We start from the raw sequence: 19883 nt of genomic DNA, 5'->3' as shown, positions 1-19883 counted from the left end.
CTCCTGGGAGGGGAGGGAGTGTGGAGCGTCAAAGTGTGATGTTGTGACACTGCACGTAATGTAGCATAGCATAGTAAGTCGCCGCTGGGGTTACTCCCTCCCGACTCAATACGGAGCGAACTGGAGTATATAAAAATGTATAAGGTAAATCAAACCACGAAAGGGCGTGGTACCCCAAGTCACACAGACGCATCATCGCTCTCACTTTCGTGACTTTTTGGACTGACAAATTCTCACGACTCATGAAACGGCCGCGACGAAAGGCTGTCTACATCATTTTCACTCTTACATGGTTCATTCAGCAACAGCATGCAAAACACAACCGCCAGAGTAGAACCCGATTCTGTGCATCAAATGCAACTGCTTAGCACAGCACAACAATTGGTTATGGCTAATCGTCTGTCATCTTGCCAGAGTTTGTTTGCGTGGTCCGAACTAAAGTTTAGATGCGCATTTACAAAACGAAGCGGACTATCTCCTTTACGTCACATTGCTTGGTTAAAAATTGATTAAAACGAAACAAATCAAAATTGTCATCTGTTAGATTACATTTTTTGATCAAGAATGTTGGTACATACTCATAAAATGTTTACAAACAACTAAGGCCGCAGCTATAGATTATTTTAGTAGTTGATTAATCAGTCAACCAGTTAGTTCGAATAATTGAGTAATCGGACTAGGAACATTTAATGCGTTGCAGAATAGATTTTCGAAGTTGTAAAACAAAGGGTTGCTAAGATCGCACTTTCAAAAAGTATTAAATGCAAATACAAAATAAAAATTCGCGGGTGTTTCTTCAAACCATCCAGGATTGCACTATTATTCAAAAATAAATTTAAATATCTGAGCTTAGCCTCAAACGGAATAAAAAAATAAATAAATGAGGATCTAAGTAAGACAAAAAAAACAACTGGCTAACTTACATAGCAAAATTCGGCTAGCTTAAATGCTATAAAATGCTTTTTTGCAATGCTCTTAACAAATCGTTCAAACACATATTCCCACAAGAAATGTCAAAATACCGAATTGGCCCGAATATAAGACGGCCCTGATTATAAGACGACCCCCTCTTTTTCAAGACTCAAGTTTGAAAAAAGACTTTTTGAACACCAAATTCATTTTTATACAGAAAATAATTACAGTACATCTGAAACAATATATTTGAGAGAAGAAGCATGTTATTTTGCCTCATTCAAATCTCAATATCTGAACATTTAAATATGTAAACTAAAGTGCAATCAAATTTGTAAATGAATGGCTTCTGGTTTTTGAAATGTAAATAAACCGATCTATTGTGATAAAACAACAAAATTGCAATAACTGCATTAACCATCAAAGTGAAGTCTAACTGTAACTGTCGTCTTGAAACAAATCTGAATAAGGAAAAACATCACAATAAAATAATGCAAACTGGTTAAACGAGAGTAGCTTAGATCTGTCATGACAGAACATCGCTTCAATGATATCTAACGCCGTCTAGTGTCATGAATGGGTATAATGTCTAGACCGCGAATATAAGACGACCCCCGCTTTTTTCAGTCTTATTTCAATGCAAAAAAACACCGTCTTATATTCGGGCCAATACGGTATATCTATAAAATAAATTACAAATGCATAAAAAAAAAAAACATAATAGCTCAAACAAAAACTTAGCTTATGTTGGTCTTAACATGAGCAGCTGGATTCAGCCATGTTAAATGAGTCATGTCATATTCACTTATGTTGGTCTTAACTGGGAGCAGCTGGATTCAGCCATGTTAATTGAGTTATGTCATATTCACTGTTGTCACTAGAGGGCAGTGTGTCCACCAAAATCAATAAAACTAAATGCAAACACTTTCAAAACAAACCATTACATTGCCACTCTAATTAAACGAATCCTCGAAGCAGCAAAATTTGATTCGAAGTTTTTATCTAATTGAACTACTCGAGTTAATCGATTAATCGTTGCAGCACTACAAACAACTGCTTTAACTCATTGGTTGCCAATGACGGCGATGGATGTCCAATCCGCTGCCAACTTCTCCCATTTCAAATGGATTGGACATCTAATTTCGTTAGTGGTTGGAAATGAGTTTAATGCCGCTGTGTACAATCAAGGAACCGTATTGACACAATATACGCACCTCCAATAAATGTTTATGCCTTTCTCATAAATAGTTTATGAGGCGAAAATATTGTGTTTACTTTACATCAAGTGCTTGTATTGTGCGGCTCGTAATTCCAGGATTTATATGAGCTATTTCAGATGAATATTGATTGGACTCTGAGCCACAAGTGCGATTCTTCTTTTTTTTTTTTTTTTTTTTTAAATCTACGCTTCGTCAAGATGGTTAATTATTTATCCGGTTATGCGAGTGGTGTTTTCTATGATGGATGGCCTGGATTAGGCTGAGCTGTGGTCGAGCGAGAGGAGCAAGTCTTGCATACGTAACAAGATTTTCTGTCTTTGCCCTCTTCCTCTTGGAGACACACACTTGCCCACTATACATAGGCTCCATATGAGTCAGCGGGCATGCTCTGTGCCTCACTACTGTTTGCTCCCTCGCTTGCATTATCCCTTCCCCCACTCTTTTTCACTGACACAGAAAACCAGCGCCCCCCTCCCTCACCCATTTTCCCCCCGTTTGTTTCTCCAGTGGCGCCTCCAGAAAATTTTCACAGGGGTTGGTCAGATGGGACACTTAAAATCTTGGGGTGGCACACCGAAACTGAATCATTATTTCAGAATATAATTATGCTGTGGTAGTAAAACGGCTGGTGTAAAACTATCAGAGAAATTTAAAGCAACACTAGGTAATTTTTCAACCTTTATAAAATATTTTCGAAACATTTGTGATGACATGTCGACTGACTAGTTGAATGACAACTCTTAAAGTGGTCAGTATCAGTTTCACTGGTGCTAATTAACTTTAAGAAGGGTGGCAGGACCCTGCCACATAAAAAAACTACAATGGTACAGTCCCTGACAAAGGTCTTGTCGCATATCCATTTTGTAGAAACAATTGCTAATAACCTGACTTTTAATTATTCACTTAGTTTCAGAAATGGTTCATATAAAACCTAAGACCCTCCCAAATGATGTTGAATGTACAAAAATATATTTGTTTCACTGAAAAAAGATTGATCATGTAATGAAGACATGAAGGTCAAATTTTGGCAAGACAAAAGTTTTGTCGCCTACAGAAAGTAGTGTGAAAATTGAATGAAAAATGTACTTCAAATACAAAAATACATTACAAAACATAAGCTAATTAAGTAGTGGTGCTGTGAGATCCAAATTTAATATTTTGTATTTCTTCCATGGGCTTCGGCAAGTATTCATACAATTTATTGATGAAGTCATCAGGAACATCAAAGAAAGCAGTCTTGCATGCTTCCCAGAGTTCATCAACATTCTTGGGTTTCATCTTCCATGCTTCCTCTTTCATCCTGTTCATGTCTGGTGACTGGGCTGGCCAGCCCTGGAGGATCTTGATCTTCTTTGCCTTGAGGAACTTTGAGATAGAGATTGAAGTATGCGATGGAGCACCATCCTGCTGCAGAATGTGTCCCTTTTTATGATTAGGAATGTAAGAGGCACCTAAGATTTCTTGATATTTCAGACTATTTATGTTGCCTTCCACCCTGCAGATCTCTCGCACACCCCCATACTGGCTGTAACCCCAGACCTTGATTTTGCCACCAGCAAACTACACTGTTTTCTGAGTGAATCTCGGATCCATATGGGCTCCAGTAGGTCTCCTGCAATATTTGCGGCGACTGTGGTGTAATTTGATGGAAGATTCATCTGAAAAATCCCAAAAAATGTCTTTTTTTTTTTTTTGTATGGACACAGAAATGTCATAATTACAAGTTTTTTGTCCCACAAACGGGCAGTTGGCCGAAAATTACCTGATTATTTGAATATAAAGTTAAGCTATTGTGTATGGATACAGAATCCAGAATGGCATCCATCACAAAACAAAGCTTTTTAAGTTGAAAATTCTTGTAAATAAATGAATTAAAAAAAAAAAAAAAAAAACATAAAACAGTCTAGATTCTTGGTTAAAAGCAAAAAAATGGGTAGTTATCATTCATTTTACCTAAATATTTCAAGCTAAAGTTGCGCTAATTTTTTCTATTCCTTTCATTTTAATGAATTTTTTTTTCATTTTTTTCTCAATGTTTCAAAGTTCATGCATTGCGCTATTTTATAAAATAATGACCTTGAATCCTCGACCAAATCACTCTTGAGACACTCCTGCTTTCATGTCTGCCCTAAAACTTTTGTCCTGTTTCCATCAAAATTAGGCGTTAGAATGCAGCGCGTGTATGAGGTTATCGCACGCAGTAAAAGACCCACGACGATCTGCCTGGCCGGGCCCCCTATGGGAAGCTGTGGCGCAATGTCTGTAGGAGCTGTCTCATCAACTGGTAGTGAAGTCTATGGGGCAAGTTAACTACAATTAACTCTGAGTGTACTTACAAATTAACTAATGCTGTTAATTGTTTGTTAATTGTTGTTTTAGAGACTCACACAGAGTGTGCTACATGTTTAGGGTTCTGTTGTTTTTTTATTGCTGTTATTGACAGGGTGATATCTATGACAAACCAGAGGCAAAATCAGTTTTTCTGAGATTTAAAAAACAATAATAATAGTCATACTGGTTGCAATAATAATATTTAGCCCCTTATCATACAAAAAATGATTTGGGAGTTTGCGAAAAATATTTTTTAATCTCAATTGGTTCTGCTGAAAACTGAGTTGAGGCTCGCCATTGTATTATGTCGACATTCAGGTTTGTTTAGGCAACGTAATACAATTATGTAGTTCCATATTATTTCGTGCAACCACTTGACATGAAATTAAAAAGTTTAAATTTAAATGAAAATTTCAATTTGAAAAAATTCGAATTAATTTTTAAAATTTCAGAAAATAAACTTAAAATAATTTTTTTTCCCCAGTTCATAATTATCAATTACCAGTGTAATAACAGCCCGCGGCTTGGGGGCCAGATCTGGCCTGCTACGTCATTTTGTGTGGTCCGCAAAACTAATTCATGTGCATCAAATTCATGTTGAAATTCATGTTCAAAATTTATTCTAAATCATGTAGTCCTCAAGGAAATGTGAAAGACTCCAGAAATTAAAGAAAAATTTCTCCCCCCACCTTTTTTCCCCAACATTTAAAAAGAATAAATAAACATTTAAAAAAAGAAATAAAAGGAGACTGTTTATAGTACCTTTTCCTTTTTTTTTTTTTTTTAAAAAATTGATAAATGTAAAATTAAAACTAAATTTAAGAAATGTTTACTTTTTTTTTTGCTACAAAAAAGTAAAATATTGAGAGGTGCAAAAAAATTTGAGTCAAAAGACTGCTTCCAGCCTCTCCCAGTCAAAATGGATTGGACGTCTAGCACAGTCAATGGAGTTAAATGAATGCCCTGTTAAGGGTTAAGGGCCACACAGTACATCTACAGTCCCTGACAAAAGTCTTGTCGCTTATCCATTTTGTAGCATGGATTGTATGCATTTTGCTAATAACCTGACTTTTAATTATTCAAATAGTTTCAGAAATTGCTCAAATGAAAGCCAAGACCCTCCCAAATGATGTTCAATGTACAAAAATATATTTGTTTCACTGAAAAAAAGATTTATCATTTAATAAAGACATAAAGGTCAAATTTTGTCAAGACAAAAGCTTTGTCGCCTACACAAAGTAGTGTGAAAATTGAACAAATTGACAATTAAAAAAACGTGTGGCATTTGACAAGGCCCAAAGCCTGTCAAAAGGATGGACGCTGGAAAAGTGGCTAAAGGTGAATTTTTCAGATGAATCTTCCATTGAATTACACCACAGTCACCGCAAATATTGCAGGGGACCTACTGGAGTCCGCATGGATCGGAGATTCACTCAGAAAACAGTGAAGTTTGGTGGTGGCAAAATCATCGTCTAGGGTTACATCCAGTACGGCACAGGTGTCAAACCGGTCCTCAAAGGGCCGCAGTGGGTACTGGATTTCATTACAACCAAACGAGATGAATACCTTTTCACCAATCTGGTGTCTTACAAGTATAATCAGTTGATTCCCGTCAGGTGCTGCTTATTTTAGCAGAAACCTCATTGGTTGAACAGTATGCTGGATCTGTTGGAACAAAGACCAGGACCCACTGCGGCCCTTTGTGGAATCGGTTTGACACCACTGCAGTATGGGGTGTGTGAGATATCTGCAGGGTGGAAGGCAACATAAATACTCTGAAATATCAACAGATCTTAGCTGCCTCTGACATTCCTAACCATAAAAAGGGACAAATTCTGCAGCAGGATGGTGCTCCATCGCATACTTCAATCTCTACCTCAAAGTTCCTCAAGGCAAAGAAGATCTAGATCCTCCAGGACAGGCCAGCCCAGTCACCAGACATGAACATCATGGAGCATGTCTGGGGTAGGATGAAAGAGGAAGCATGGAAGACGAAACCCAAGAATGTTGTTGAAATCTGGGAGGCTGCTTTGTTTGATGTTCCTGATGACTTCATCAATAAATTGAATGAATCCTTGCCAAAACGCGTAAATGCAGTCCTTCAAGCCTATGGAAGTCATACAAAATATTAAATTTGGATCTCACAGCACCACTACTTAATTCACTTATGTTATGTAACATATTTTTGTTTTTGAAGTACATTTTTTGTTCAATTTTCACTCTACTTTCTGTAGGCGACAAAACTTTTGTCTTGCCAAAATTTGACCTTTATGTCTTTATTAAATGATAAATCTTTTTTCAGGGAAACAAATATATTTTTGTACATTCAAAATCATTTGGGAGAGTCTTAGCTTTCATATGAGCCATTTCTGAAATCAATTCAATAATTTAAAGTCAGGATATTAGTAATTGTTTCTCCAAAATGGATAAGCGACAAGACTTTTGTCAGGGACTGTATAGGGGGTCCATGGCCCCCCATGGGCACCCCCTAGGGGCGCCATTGTAATTCTCACCCGTACCCCACCTTTTTAGGCCCCCCTCCTCAATTCTCCCACCTCATCAGTCCATCATGTGGTCACATGTTGTCACTCTTGCGCAGCCTCCGTTGCCAAAACTGCTTTCCCTTCTATTCATTGTTCACTCAGCATCACTCCCCGGGAATCCCACCCCTCCCCTGCATTCACTAGAGTGCTTAGCTACCACTTACACTCATTTAATGTGCACCTCTCGAGTACATTAGCTCTCCTCTTTGGCCGGGCGAGGACTGTTTTGCATCTCGTATGTGAGCGGATTGCTAAAATGTCCCGCGCTGTTTCCCTCTCTAATCTGGTCAAGGTTCATTCCGCCGCGCCGGATGGAGATTGGTCAAATTGGATGCAGGGTGGGGGTCGGAATAAGAAGCCGCACGTTAAATCCCCTTTAACAGATTAATTATCTTTAGGCAACATCGTATTGGACGATAAACAATGAAATGATAGAGAGTCCCCAAGGGGTGTCTCCTCAATTTTAATCCCCCTCTCTCTCTCTTTCTCCCTCACTCTTTCAATCGCTCTCTCCTCCTCTCTCACTCACTCGCCCTCACTGAGAGCTCCTCTCCCATCCATCAACACGAGCGGCTCTCCACTGTCACCCGACAAGCGTTCAATTAACGCCTATTTAATATTTCAGAATTACTCCCCTTTCCTGACACATTTTGACTCATTTTTTTGGGCATGTCCCCAAGCTTTTTTTTTCCTCAGGATGTTTTTGCAAGAGCATCAGGCGTTGACTGCCGGCAGTATACTTCTTTGAGTGGGTAAATATTTCACGAGCGGCGGAACACGAAAAGAGAAGCCTTCCAACGCGACTGTCAGAGGTAAGAAACGGATCAATCCCCCCGTTTTGATGGTTTTCCCTCGCGTGATGTGCATGCAAATGAATATGTATTCCGCACCCGTCACGTCTAATACATCCTGCAGTAAACGCTGCAATGATGCCTTCATTGCATCCATTCAATTTTTTTTTTAGTCAGTAGGTGGGGGCTATTTTATGCCTGTCAACTTGCTCTCGCTGCACTGATTTGCACCGACTTACTGACTGCACTCACTTTTAGAGGAGAGTGCGAGATGTCAGTAGTGGACGCCAATCACGCTGATGAATGTCAACTGAAAATGGACTCGGGAGGTATTCGGACACCCGCTGAAGCTTTGCATAGTAGATGAAGCATGTAAACACACAAGATGTTAATGAATGTCATAAGCCTTTAATGCCCTCCTGTAAATTCCGGTTGTAAAGGTTGTTCTTAAGTGCTGGTTTCTATTCGTAAGGCTGAATATGAGGTCAAGTGCTTTCACGTTATTACAGCTGGATATGTATTTAGAAATGACACACATTTTATGAATATTAACGCTAAAGCTGCCGTAAATTGGAGAAAGACTGTTTTCCGTGTTGTAATGGTATGTCCTCATTAACCGCTTCACAAAATGGCCCTTTTCTCTCTACCCGTTGTACATTCAGACGTCACCGAGTCTTGTATGCGGCCTCCAAAAAGCATTTATTCGCCGCAGCTTATGCAAGATAACTCGCCGGTAGGCGACGTCACGTCAATGTGACAAGCGGAACTGCTGTTGTCCAACACCCACCTGCACTCCAGTTTTCCATTATCACCATTTTAGGGCGCTGGAATAACTTTCATAAATGCAGCAAGTAGGTGAGCCCCACTCCATTTTTATTTACTGTTTGGTAATGAATTTTGTGCTTCGGTTTTCAGCGGCTTTATTGGAGTTTTTGAATAATATTTACTATTAAGAGGCTCCAAAAAGAGGATTAAGACCATTTTTAGGTCAACAATATCCTAAACGGTTTATCGACGATAAGAAAATATTAGTCGCTTCATTTGATCTATTTGTTGTTGCTTATAAAACTAGAAACTGCAATTTCTGGAGAAATTACTCTGGGTCTTTGCTCTGTGGTGATACAGATCTTAACCCCGCCCAGGTTGGCTTGGGGACATTTCGGGGACAATATCAGGTCACTTCCTGTTGATTTGGGGACATTTTCTTTTTTTGGCATTGAAAATGAATGGGAAAATATTTGGACGTCCATGGACGTCAATGGCAGCACCCTCCCTAAGTGTCAATTGAATCGAGGACATTTGTGGGACACATCGTATGTGTATAACTTTGATGCCCCTCACCGTCCTGGAATTTGATGCCCAAATTGTGTGATTTGGTCAAAAATTGTAGGAATAGATACATTTTAAAACTTTTTTTTTCCTCATTAAAACTCAATGGGCAAGTTTTTGGCAAATTTCCGGGGAACCGTAAATTTTTTCCAAATTCTGTATACAACTTTTATGCCCCTCACCGTCGCGGAAATTTTGATACCTAAATTATGTAATTTGGTCAAAAATTGTAGGACTAGATAAATTTTGAAAATGGCTTTTTTTGTTTTTTTTTTAAATTGCCGTTTGCGGCGCAACGGAAAATTTTTCGAGGCTGTTTGAAAAATTCCCTCCGTCGCGCAAAAATTCTGGACGTATCCATACTTGAACGGTGCCGATCAGTCAAGCGATTCGGGCTTCGCAGTGCGCCAAAGGAATCCCATTAAAAAAAAAAAAAAAAAGACCCAGATAATGAATGAATGTTTTTTTTTTAAAAATAAACATAATGGTTAGCCCTTTTTTTAAAAAATTTTAAAATATATTTAGATTAAACAAAAACGAATGATAAAAATGAGACTGTAGTCCCCCCCCCAACTTATAAGTACTTTGTAAGAAGTGTAGCTACTTAAGTTTCAACTTATGTAGGAAAATAATAAAAAGAGAATATTATTTATATCATTTTCCCTTAATTCAGTTTTTGTTTTTATGATGATTTGAAAAAAAAAATAATAATAATAATTTAAAAAGAAAATATGTCAATTTGAAAAATGTAGAAACATATTTTTAAAATGAATATTTTTTTCTTGTATCCTTTCCCCCTTTTTTGAAATATTTTAAAAAGAAAAATTGTTAAAAAAAAAAAAGAAATAAAATAAAGAAAGTACATGGTTAAAAAAATTAATTAAAAAATGTAGAAAAATAATAAAAATATTCTCTTTTTTCCTTTTATGTTTTAATTGAAAATCTATATTTTTTTATTCAATAAAAAATAATGATTAAAGAAATAAAATACTATCATAATAGTAGTTCAATAATTTTATTAGATTATTAATCAGGCAAGATTACATTGAATTAAAAGATTTTTTAATTAGATTTTTTAATTTTTTAAAAATGAATTGTGAATTGTTTCATTTAGGATATATATATTTTTGAAAAAAAAAATAAAAATAAAATAAAGAGAAATATTTTTGAGAATCAAAACAATCAAAATAAAAAAGAATAAGGTACAGTATATACTGTGTTTATGGTTTATTTTTTCAATTCCACCCCCCAACCCCCAAAAAAGAAAATATTTATGATTAAAGGGGTAGTTCAGAATTTTTGACATTAGGCTTAATCTTCAAGTTAGTGGGGGTTTAATTAGTTCGTGGAGTTGATTTCAACAAATTCTGTGCAGTTTGTAAGTTATTTGATAGTTTCAGGGCTAAGCTCTAAGGTAGTCCGAGTCAATGGGGGCAACTTAGCATGCCAATAAAAAACGATACAGATCTACGAACAGAAAAGAATAAATAAATTCAAATCACAGATTATTGTTCCAAAACACCCATGCGGCCAAAAAAATGTCACAACAACTACTGTAATTCATTTTATTCTGCATGACTATTTTTTTTAGATGCGTATTACCACCACAATAGAGAAAAGTGCTTCAGCCACTCGTGCTCACGCTGCATTCAAGGAAGGTGGGAAGTCGGACTTATCCCGCTCGGAGGGTACCAGTTGCGACCTCAAAGCGTTCCAAGCGAATTTTAACAGCAAATATGGCTAATCGCGACAAGTTGTTTTTTAGTTTGGCCATCACAATACATTTTGACCTCCAGCAAACCTGCCTTCTCTTAAGCGATCAAATAGTGGAGGCGTTCCAATGATATTTTTCCAGATCGGAGGTTGGAAACTCTGACTTCCCACCTTCCCGAATGCAACATCATTCTCCTGAGTTAATTGACGGCCAGCAACAAAAGAAATGGGCAAAGGAAATTTTCCACAAATTCCCTATGAAGAACGAGGAACAATAAAACTAGTTACTTGCTGCTGGCTACGACATAAAAAATCAGCGGTGAAAAAAAACAATGTGATACCATTCCGCCCTGCTCCTTTGCAGAGCTTCTAGATTACAAATGTTGCTGTTCATACTGAAATTATTGACATGCAATGGTAAGTTTTAATAACAACACTATTGATTGCATGGGTCATCGATAATTTTTACGTGTGCATATGTTGTTTTTTATTGGCATGCTAAGATGGCCCAATTGACTCGTGGTACTTTGCCACTCCGGAGCCCTGTAACCAGGGGTGAAAGTGGCTAGAATTTCTTGCTAGAATCCCTGTTTTGGGGGGGGTCATCAAACCTCCTAAAACCACTGAAATGCTGATAAAACTGCTTTTGCAGCAATTATTCCTATGGTAGGCTGATTGAACACTCTAAATTGTCCATAGGTGTGAGTGTGTGCGTGAATGGTTGTGTGTCTCCTTGTGCCCTGCGATTGGCTGGCAACCAATTCAGGGTGTCCCCTGCCTACTGCCCGAAGTTAGCTGGGATAGGCTCCAGCACCTCCGCGACCCTCGTGAGGAATAAGCGGCATGGAAAATGAATGAATGAATGAATGAATATTCCTATAACACATACGAACAAAATAATGCTTTTCATTCAAAATTGTTTTTTTAATGATTTGCAACATAAAAGTTAACAAAAACAGCAGTAACCTCAAGCTCCATCTCCTACTTTTTCCTGACATTTCCTAAATGCAAAACTTAAATTTTATCTATTTAAGAATATTGGATGTACATTAAAATTGAAGTTAATGTAAACGTTTACCGTACATTACACTTTTCAATATGTAAATTTAGTAAATCATATCAGCCCAATCTACAAAAGAAAGTCCGCTAGCTTAGATGCTACAAATGCTAACGTATTTACAGTTCTCTCATAGCAAATCGCTAAACATAACTAAACAAACAGTATTGCCAAACTTAACCACAAATGCCTACACCAACATACATCAGCTGAAACAACTTATGCCTCATGTGGGCTGAACCAGAGCATAGCTGTCCCTTAGCCAAGTCAGACATGTCTGGTTCTCAGTCATAAAAGGTTAAGAGTCCAGCACACCCAACGCCGCCACCAGAGAGAATCATTTGACAAAATACAAAACTTTAAACTAGTGCTGTCAAACGATTAAAATTTTTAATCTAGTTAAGTACAACTTAAAAATTAATTAATCGTAATTAATCACGATTCAAGCCATCTATAAAATATGCCATATTTTTCTGTAAATTATTGTTCGAATGAAAAGAAGACAGACACAAGACAGATATATACATTCAACATACAGTACATAAGTACTTTATTTGTTTATTTGAACAATAAATCAACAAGATGGCATTAACATTATTAACATTCTCTTAAAGTGATCCATGGATAGAAAGAGTTTTAGTTCTTAAAAGATAAATGTTAGCACAAGTTATAGAAATTTTATATTAAAACCACTCTTAATGTTTTCGTTTTATCAAAATTTGTAAAAAAAAATTCAAAAAAATAAACTAGTAGCTCTCCATTGTTGATGTCAATAATTACACCATCCTCACTCATGGTACTAACCCATAAAATCAGTTGGACCCAAGCGCCAGCAGAGGGCGCCAAACACCAAAAAACAAGTAACAAGCGGGCATTACACTGTACTGTCATTTTAATCTGTTTGAGCGGGGCATGTGTGTTAATTGCGTCAAATATTTTAACGTGATTAATTAAAAAAAAATTAATTACTGCCCGTTAACGCGATCATTTTGACAGCCCTTCTTTAAACAAACCATCACACTTAGGGGTTTGACAGTTGCGGTCATATTTTCGGGATCAAAGTACCAAATGCCGGAACGGCGTTCCGTCTCGGAAAGTCATGGCGGAACGGCGTTCTGATCCACTTTCACCCATAAGCGGAGTTTAGGGGGGGGGGGGGGCCCTTGGTGGCCGAAAAGTGTCATTGAATGTAATTGACTTTCCTATATATATATTTAAAAGTTGTAAAGCAAGAAAACTAACAACAAAAATGAGTAAAATTAACAAAAAAAGATATTTTTATAATGGGTCAAAATTATTTTTTGAACAGATCATTTGACTAGCACCTTATTTGCTTTGCATATTATTTAATTAAAAAAAAAAAAAAATAGGAGAGGGCAATTTTTCAAATGATTTTAAGCAACTTTTTGGGGGATTGAATGATTTAGACACAAATGCCCTGCCCCTAATATGGCCCAAACACAAAAAGGATTGCTTTCTGTTTTGATTGAAGCATTTTTGTTTTTTTTTGTTTTTTTGATCAAATGATAAAGACAGAAATCTACCTCCATATGGCTCCGCCCAAGGGATACAATTTTTGACTGAGGTAACTACATTGGCACGACACCGGCGGGTGTACCATATTCAATGGATGATGATCTTGGTGAAAAGTATAGCTGTCCTGCCAGCAGCCTGATTTAGAATTCCCCTTAAGAATAATGGCAGATAAAAAAACGCTCATTTTCAACTTATTATCATAAATATTCTTGTAAGTTAATTTTATTGCTGATACTGCATCTCGGGGTCAACAACATATTGTGCCCCCCCCCGTCCCAAAAGTCAAACTCCGCCTATCCTTTCACCCCTGCCTGTAACTAACAAATAACTATCAAATTACCCGGCATTTGCTGAAATAACTCCACCGACTAATTAAACCCTCGATAACTCGAAGATAAACTCGGATGTCAAAAAGGCTCGAAAAAGACAATTTGGACAATTTTTAGTTCACCAATGTCTCTAAACAATCACCTATCAAAAAAGCAGACTGATTTAGCCATCAATTTGTTGTTGTTTAGTAATATAATCGTGGCAGCCCTAACAACAATATATAATAAAACCTGCCAGTCCTCCCAGTCAAAAAAGTCTCATTTATGTCACGCTCACTGGCAGCAAACAGGTGATTCCCTTTCTGTTTTATTTTACGGTTTTGTAATGACTTATGTGCCTCGTTTGTCACCTCTGCTATTGGAGTGCACTGTGTTGAGTGTTGCAATCCATCAGTGGAAATGCTTAGTAGCTCATTTCACGAGGCAGTCATGTAGACAGACGGCCTCTGCTTTGCTTAGTGACTCATTCCTGTAGTTCACTATCCACACTGCATTTCTCTACATGTGGCCATATTGCACTGCAAATGTGCATGAGACTGTTAAAATCCTGTTACTAATCAATAGATGCAGTTGGAAAATAGATGGATAGATTACAAACTCGCGTTGTGATTGCAGTGTAATATGCAGAAATGAGAAATTATGACATTCTTCCAAATGCTTTGGACCAGAAAAGTTATTCAATACATTTAGATTTAATAAACTGGACTAAAAATGTCAATCTTAATGTCCTAAATCCATCCATTTTCGCTCAACTCAATCTCATGGCACATTTAGAGATGCAACCGTTCACACTCACATTCACACCATAAATGAGTGACTCACGGTGATTTGCAGAGCTTAGCCAGTCTAGTGAACTCACTGACTGCCGATGACGGCGTTAGACGTCCAAATCCATTTTGACTGGGAAGGGCGAATGAACGTTCGTTCGTTCCAAGACAGATTTCCAAAAGTTTACAATTTAAGTTTAAAATATGAAAAAGTTTACACACCCCTGCTAAAAAAGGTTTTGCGACTCATTTTTTGGTGATCGTCACAAAATCGCAAAATTATTTTTTATATACAATATATATATACATTTATGCATAAATACTCTACATTTATATATGGCGGAAAACACTCAGGTGTCTTGAAGTTCTGCTCTGAGACCCCCAATTTGGCCAAATTTCAAAATTGTCCGATATGCATGTGTGATACATCAGTGGAAAGCTTAAAATCTCAATTTTCTGGGGGAAAAAAATTTGAACAGGAGGGCATTTAAAAAAAAAAAAAAAAAGTTTTTTAAACAGCAAAACCCTTACCTTGTTTCAATCCAAAAACTCCATGTTGCATGTATCACTGAGTGTCAAGACACAGCTGTGAATGGCCACAGCTGGATTTTTTGGGGATTTTATGAGTGAAACATGGTAATATAACAAGGGTCGCGATGTAGAAATCGCAGACATCAAGGAGTGGTCGAGATTTTCTTTTTCATATATTATCCCTTTTTAAACTTTTTTTTCAATTGTTCTTTGTTTGAATCGGTTATTTATCATCTAAAATATCAGGGAAAATGCGACAGTAACAAATAAAATACAATTTAGCGATAGTTATGAGGTAGATATCCGTGACTTCTTTTTACAGACGCCATTGTTTTCCTTGTGACGTAATTTGTTTAAAAGTTTCAAATATGCGAGTGAATAATTTTTAAGTCTTTTTTTTTTTTTTTTAAACAAAATATTAGACATCAATTAATGATTCTAAGCTAAAAATGACAGACATTTTGAATAACAAATATAATTACTTACCTTGTTTTCATGGCTGTGTTGAAACAAAAACGGTCGCGCGACGTCTGTAAACGGGGGTTTTCAGGGTAAAATGGACAGATTAAAAATAGTTCGGGGCTTAATGTGCCATGAATCTGCTATGGCAGCATATACAGTAGACATATTGTTCTATCAAACACAACAGTTGTTTTGGCTTAAAATACAGCTATTTCTTTTAAAGAGGAGTGCAAGAGCAGAAACTTCTTTTTCAGTCTTTGTTTTCCGCCATATACATTTATATTTATAAATGTCATACAGGAAATATGTATGGTAAAATAGAATTTTATTACAGAAAATGTACAGAAAACAGATTTCCAAGAGTTTACAATCTATATCTATAGATATATTTATACTTATATATAAACTAGCAGTATTGCCCGGTGTAGCTCGAGTGAAAAAGTGAAAATTGGCATTATCTATGCTTATTTTTGGAGTTTAGAATTAATTTCTCACACTAAATGCAGGCCTACAGGCCTACTGATTGTGGAGGCGGCAGAGCCGTCTTTTGGGCAAAAGAAGTGTCTCTTGCGATTGCAATATAGCAGTTGGCTTTCAAACTTTACGGTTTCATGTACAAATTTAAATGTGCTGTGATGATACGTTGTGGCTTTCAGTACTCCACAACAAGATGCTGGATTTAAAAAAAATTGTACAATTTTCCGGTATATTACTAAGTGATTAATTTTGGCTGGATAAATCAAACTGTAGCAACTGTTATTTATTATGTGTTACGCCGCAATGGTTCATGGGTAGGTGTGGCAACCATGACTGAGAGTTGTGGTTGGCGTAGTTGTTGTCTGTTCAATAAAGTCGCCGTCTCTCGGGGTCTCGCGGTGTATGGGGCACAAGAGTAGCAAGTGTGAAATATAAAAACTGTCTCTCATTCTTCTCTACATGGCTCGCCACAATACTGTACACAGTGATGGAAAAGCGATTGCGCATGAACCTTTTTGTTATGTCCTTTTACTGTTACAACATTACAGCAGTGTTTCTAAATGAAAGTATGTTTTATCTGCCGTTCGCGTGTATTGTGTTCACGTTACAAAAACCTGAGCATGGCCGGGCCATACTGCTTGTATACTGTAAGGTTAAAATTTTAAAAATAAATTATAAAAAAAATAAAAAATAAAATAAAAACATTTTGTGACAAATTTTTGGGTGATCAGTCACATAATAAAATTGTGTAAAGTAAAGTGTAAAGTATTTACACATTAAACATACAGTATACACTATTAAATATGTTCATATTTATATAATGCATCATATAATAAATATGCCAAAATGTTATTAAAAATACAGATAAAAGGTTTATCAATGATATTTTAAATAACCTCAAAAATCATATCCGATATTTAATACAAAGTAAATAAATATCACATTACGTAAGGTCCTTTTTCCAACTGCAAAAGAATATGCTGTTTTTTTTGCAAGGCTAATGAATAGTGCAACCATAAAAACATTTTTAAATCACGGTAAAAAGTTCATCTTAAACGTGTTTTTCGAGAATCCTCAGGACCCTGAAGAAAAAAAAAAGGTAAAAAAATGTTAGAAAAATAGCCCATATAAATTCCAGCTCTTCTACTAAGTTAGAACTGAACATATCTACCGTAATTTCCTGAATATAAGGCGCACCCGTGTATAATGCGCACCCCAAATTTACTTGTAAAATCTAGGGAAAATTATTGTACTCGTTTATAACGCGCACCCTAATTTTAGCACCAATAAATAGAAGAATACAAGAAAACAGAGCTCGTGTACAAATACAGAAATGTCATTTTACTGACTGGTGAAACACAGCACAAGCATAGCACATTGGTAGTTCAAAACATTACCATAAACTGACAATATTTACGGTAATAATATGATTTGACAACTTCTCCAACTTACCAGAATCTAGGAGAAAACAAAACAGATGTGACTTTTCTTTTAAAGGCTGCTGTATAACTTGCTCGTTTCATCATGATGAATAAATGTTTCTTCCATGGATTGATAGGGTAAAATGAAAGTGAGAACGTAAGTCGGAAATCCGTGAGAGCTCATCGCTGTCAACACGACAGTAACAATAGGAACTATTGTTATTTGGGTTTGAGTTTCCCGAGGGACCGAAATAGTTGACGGACACAGGAAGTGTGTGTGCTTACGTTTGTTATGGTCTGAATTGCGGAGCTGCAATAAACATCGATTCAAATGAGTTCAAGAAACTAAATTCTGTGCTTTATGAAGAGTGAAAAAAGCAGAATTTAACACAGACGAAATCATTCGTCCGATTAGAGTGAAGTATTACCGAAACAAAATGGTGACGTCACGTACCGTAATGGTCGGCAACGGGTCACCGCATACGTTTCTTCAACACAACGTGGCCGTGTCAAGAAAAAAACCATCGGTTTATATATATATATATATATATATATATATATATATATATGTAATATATATATATATATATATATATTTCTGTCTCCATCCATGTACCCGTTTATAATGCGCACCATGATTTTACAAGTTGATTTTGGGGAAAAAAAATGTGCGTTATATTCGGGAAATTACGGTATCCATCCATCCATCCATCCATCCATCCATCCATCCATCCATCCATCCATCCATCCATCCATCCATCCATCCATCCATCAGAGAGGGTGTGGATTTCAACCTCTCTCCCAGTCTTTATTTGGCTCCGATTGACCATGGAAAACCAGAGATATGTTTGTTTAATTTCCTAATAGTAACCATGAAGGAACTACAGTACAGTGATCCCTCGTTTTTCGCGGTTAATGGGGACGAGAACAAGCCGCGATAAGTGAAAAAGTAGCGCACCTAAAAGATTTTTGTGTGTGTGTGTGTGTGTGTTCATTGCTTTGATGTGAATGTAAAGAGATACATTTAAGACATGTTTTTTCGCTTTTTTTCCCCCAAAGTGTAATACAAAAACCAAAATGAATATATTTTAATAAATGTTTTTAAGCACAAATGTAATAATTATGTTACATTTTAAACATGTCCCACCGAATTTTTTTTAAACAAGAATAAAGTAGTTGAAAAATGCTTGGCTCTATTAAATGCTTAATTGAGTGAGTGTACTCAAATCTGCTCAAGTTGATCACTGTCACACAATGAGTTGCCACAACAAATGTTTAACAAGTTAAACGATGATTGACGCATGCAGGGCTTTTGAAGTTCTTGACCCTGGCAAGATCAGACACAAATATCTGTCAATAATCGTTAACTTTAATAAGCAACTCTAGTGCATGTGCCTGACGAACAAAGAGCAGGGAGAGAGAGGTAGGGAAGGAGCGAGTGTGAGAATATGTGATCGGCTCGGGATAGCTCAACTGTATTTTTTTTTTTTTTTTGAAAAAGAAATCTGCGATGGACTGAGGGCACGAAGTTTGAAGCGCGAAGTAGCGAGGGATCACTGTATTCACTATTCAAACTAGTAAGTATTCTCTCCACTAGAGGGTACTCATGCTCTTTTGACAAATAATGCTTCATTTCTGTCATTTTTCTCCCTCGCCGGGATTCATTTTTTTTCTTTGGCTTAATGTGGTTATGTAATGTGTTATTGTACAGTATCATTGCAACAACAGTTCAAATCGGTAACTTTGTGCAGAGAAAAAAATAACACCATCGTCTACAAAAATAAAATCAAACAAATTTGTAAGCAGTTTCTCACAATGTTACTCGTTACTTTAGTTTTATTTTCACCAAATACTCTTTTACTTGTACAGTACTTGAGTATATATTTTTTGGATGACTACTTTTGCTTTTACTTGCATCGTATTATTTTGAAGTAACGCTACTCTTACTGGAGTACAAATTTTGGCTAGTCTACCCACCTCTGCCTCTTATTTGGCTGCCATGGAAAGCAGTAGACGTCCAATCCATTTACACCGTCAATAGCAGTAAACGTGTTAAATGTCAACAAAAATCTTTGTGAAGATTTTTGCTGTCACACAAGGGTGTGTAAACTTTTTTTTGTCTTAAATAAAATAATATAAACTGCATTTCCAATACTAAAGCAGTTATCACTACATTTGCGAAAAAAACCATGCTCAGCTTCCGTTTTAATAAGTGAAATGGAGCGTTGGCGACAATTTGATTTGTGACAGTTGGGCTGCCGGAACCATTAGGACCAACAAGCTTATTGAGACATGCTTATAGTTGCCTCCATCCGGCCTGTTGCGAGCATTTAACTGTCTATCGTTGAATTTGAATGAGGAAATTGTCTGGCTTTGACGTTTTTCTGAATACAAACTTTTCTGTCTGATTGTATTGAACACAATCGCATGCTGTGCGCGTCAGCGGGGAGGGTGAAAAGCTTTC

At 36.7% G+C, this 19883-nt stretch overlaps 1 protein-coding gene across 3 annotated transcripts in view; it reads left to right on the top strand.

The window, feature by feature from the left end:
- The first annotated feature begins 7209 nt into the window (after positions 1-7209).
- The window catches only part of ttyh1 (tweety family member 1), an 86036-nt gene continuing 73362 nt past the window's right edge, over positions 7210-19883 (top strand). Inside the window, exon 1 of one of the 3 annotated variants that reach the window (XM_057833673.1) lies at positions 7210-7818. The gene's annotated coding sequence lies outside the window, so the exon portion shown is untranslated. The remainder of the gene's footprint in view (positions 7819-19883) is intronic. The other 2 variants (XM_057833672.1, XM_057833674.1) reach the window with 2 other exon arrangements.

Source organism: Corythoichthys intestinalis, chromosome 4, assembly GCF_030265065.1.
Source record: "Corythoichthys intestinalis isolate RoL2023-P3 chromosome 4, ASM3026506v1, whole genome shotgun sequence".
Classification (NCBI taxonomy): Eukaryota; Metazoa; Chordata; class Actinopteri; order Syngnathiformes; family Syngnathidae; genus Corythoichthys; species Corythoichthys intestinalis.
This window is presented reverse-complemented; position numbering and strand designations above follow the sequence as displayed.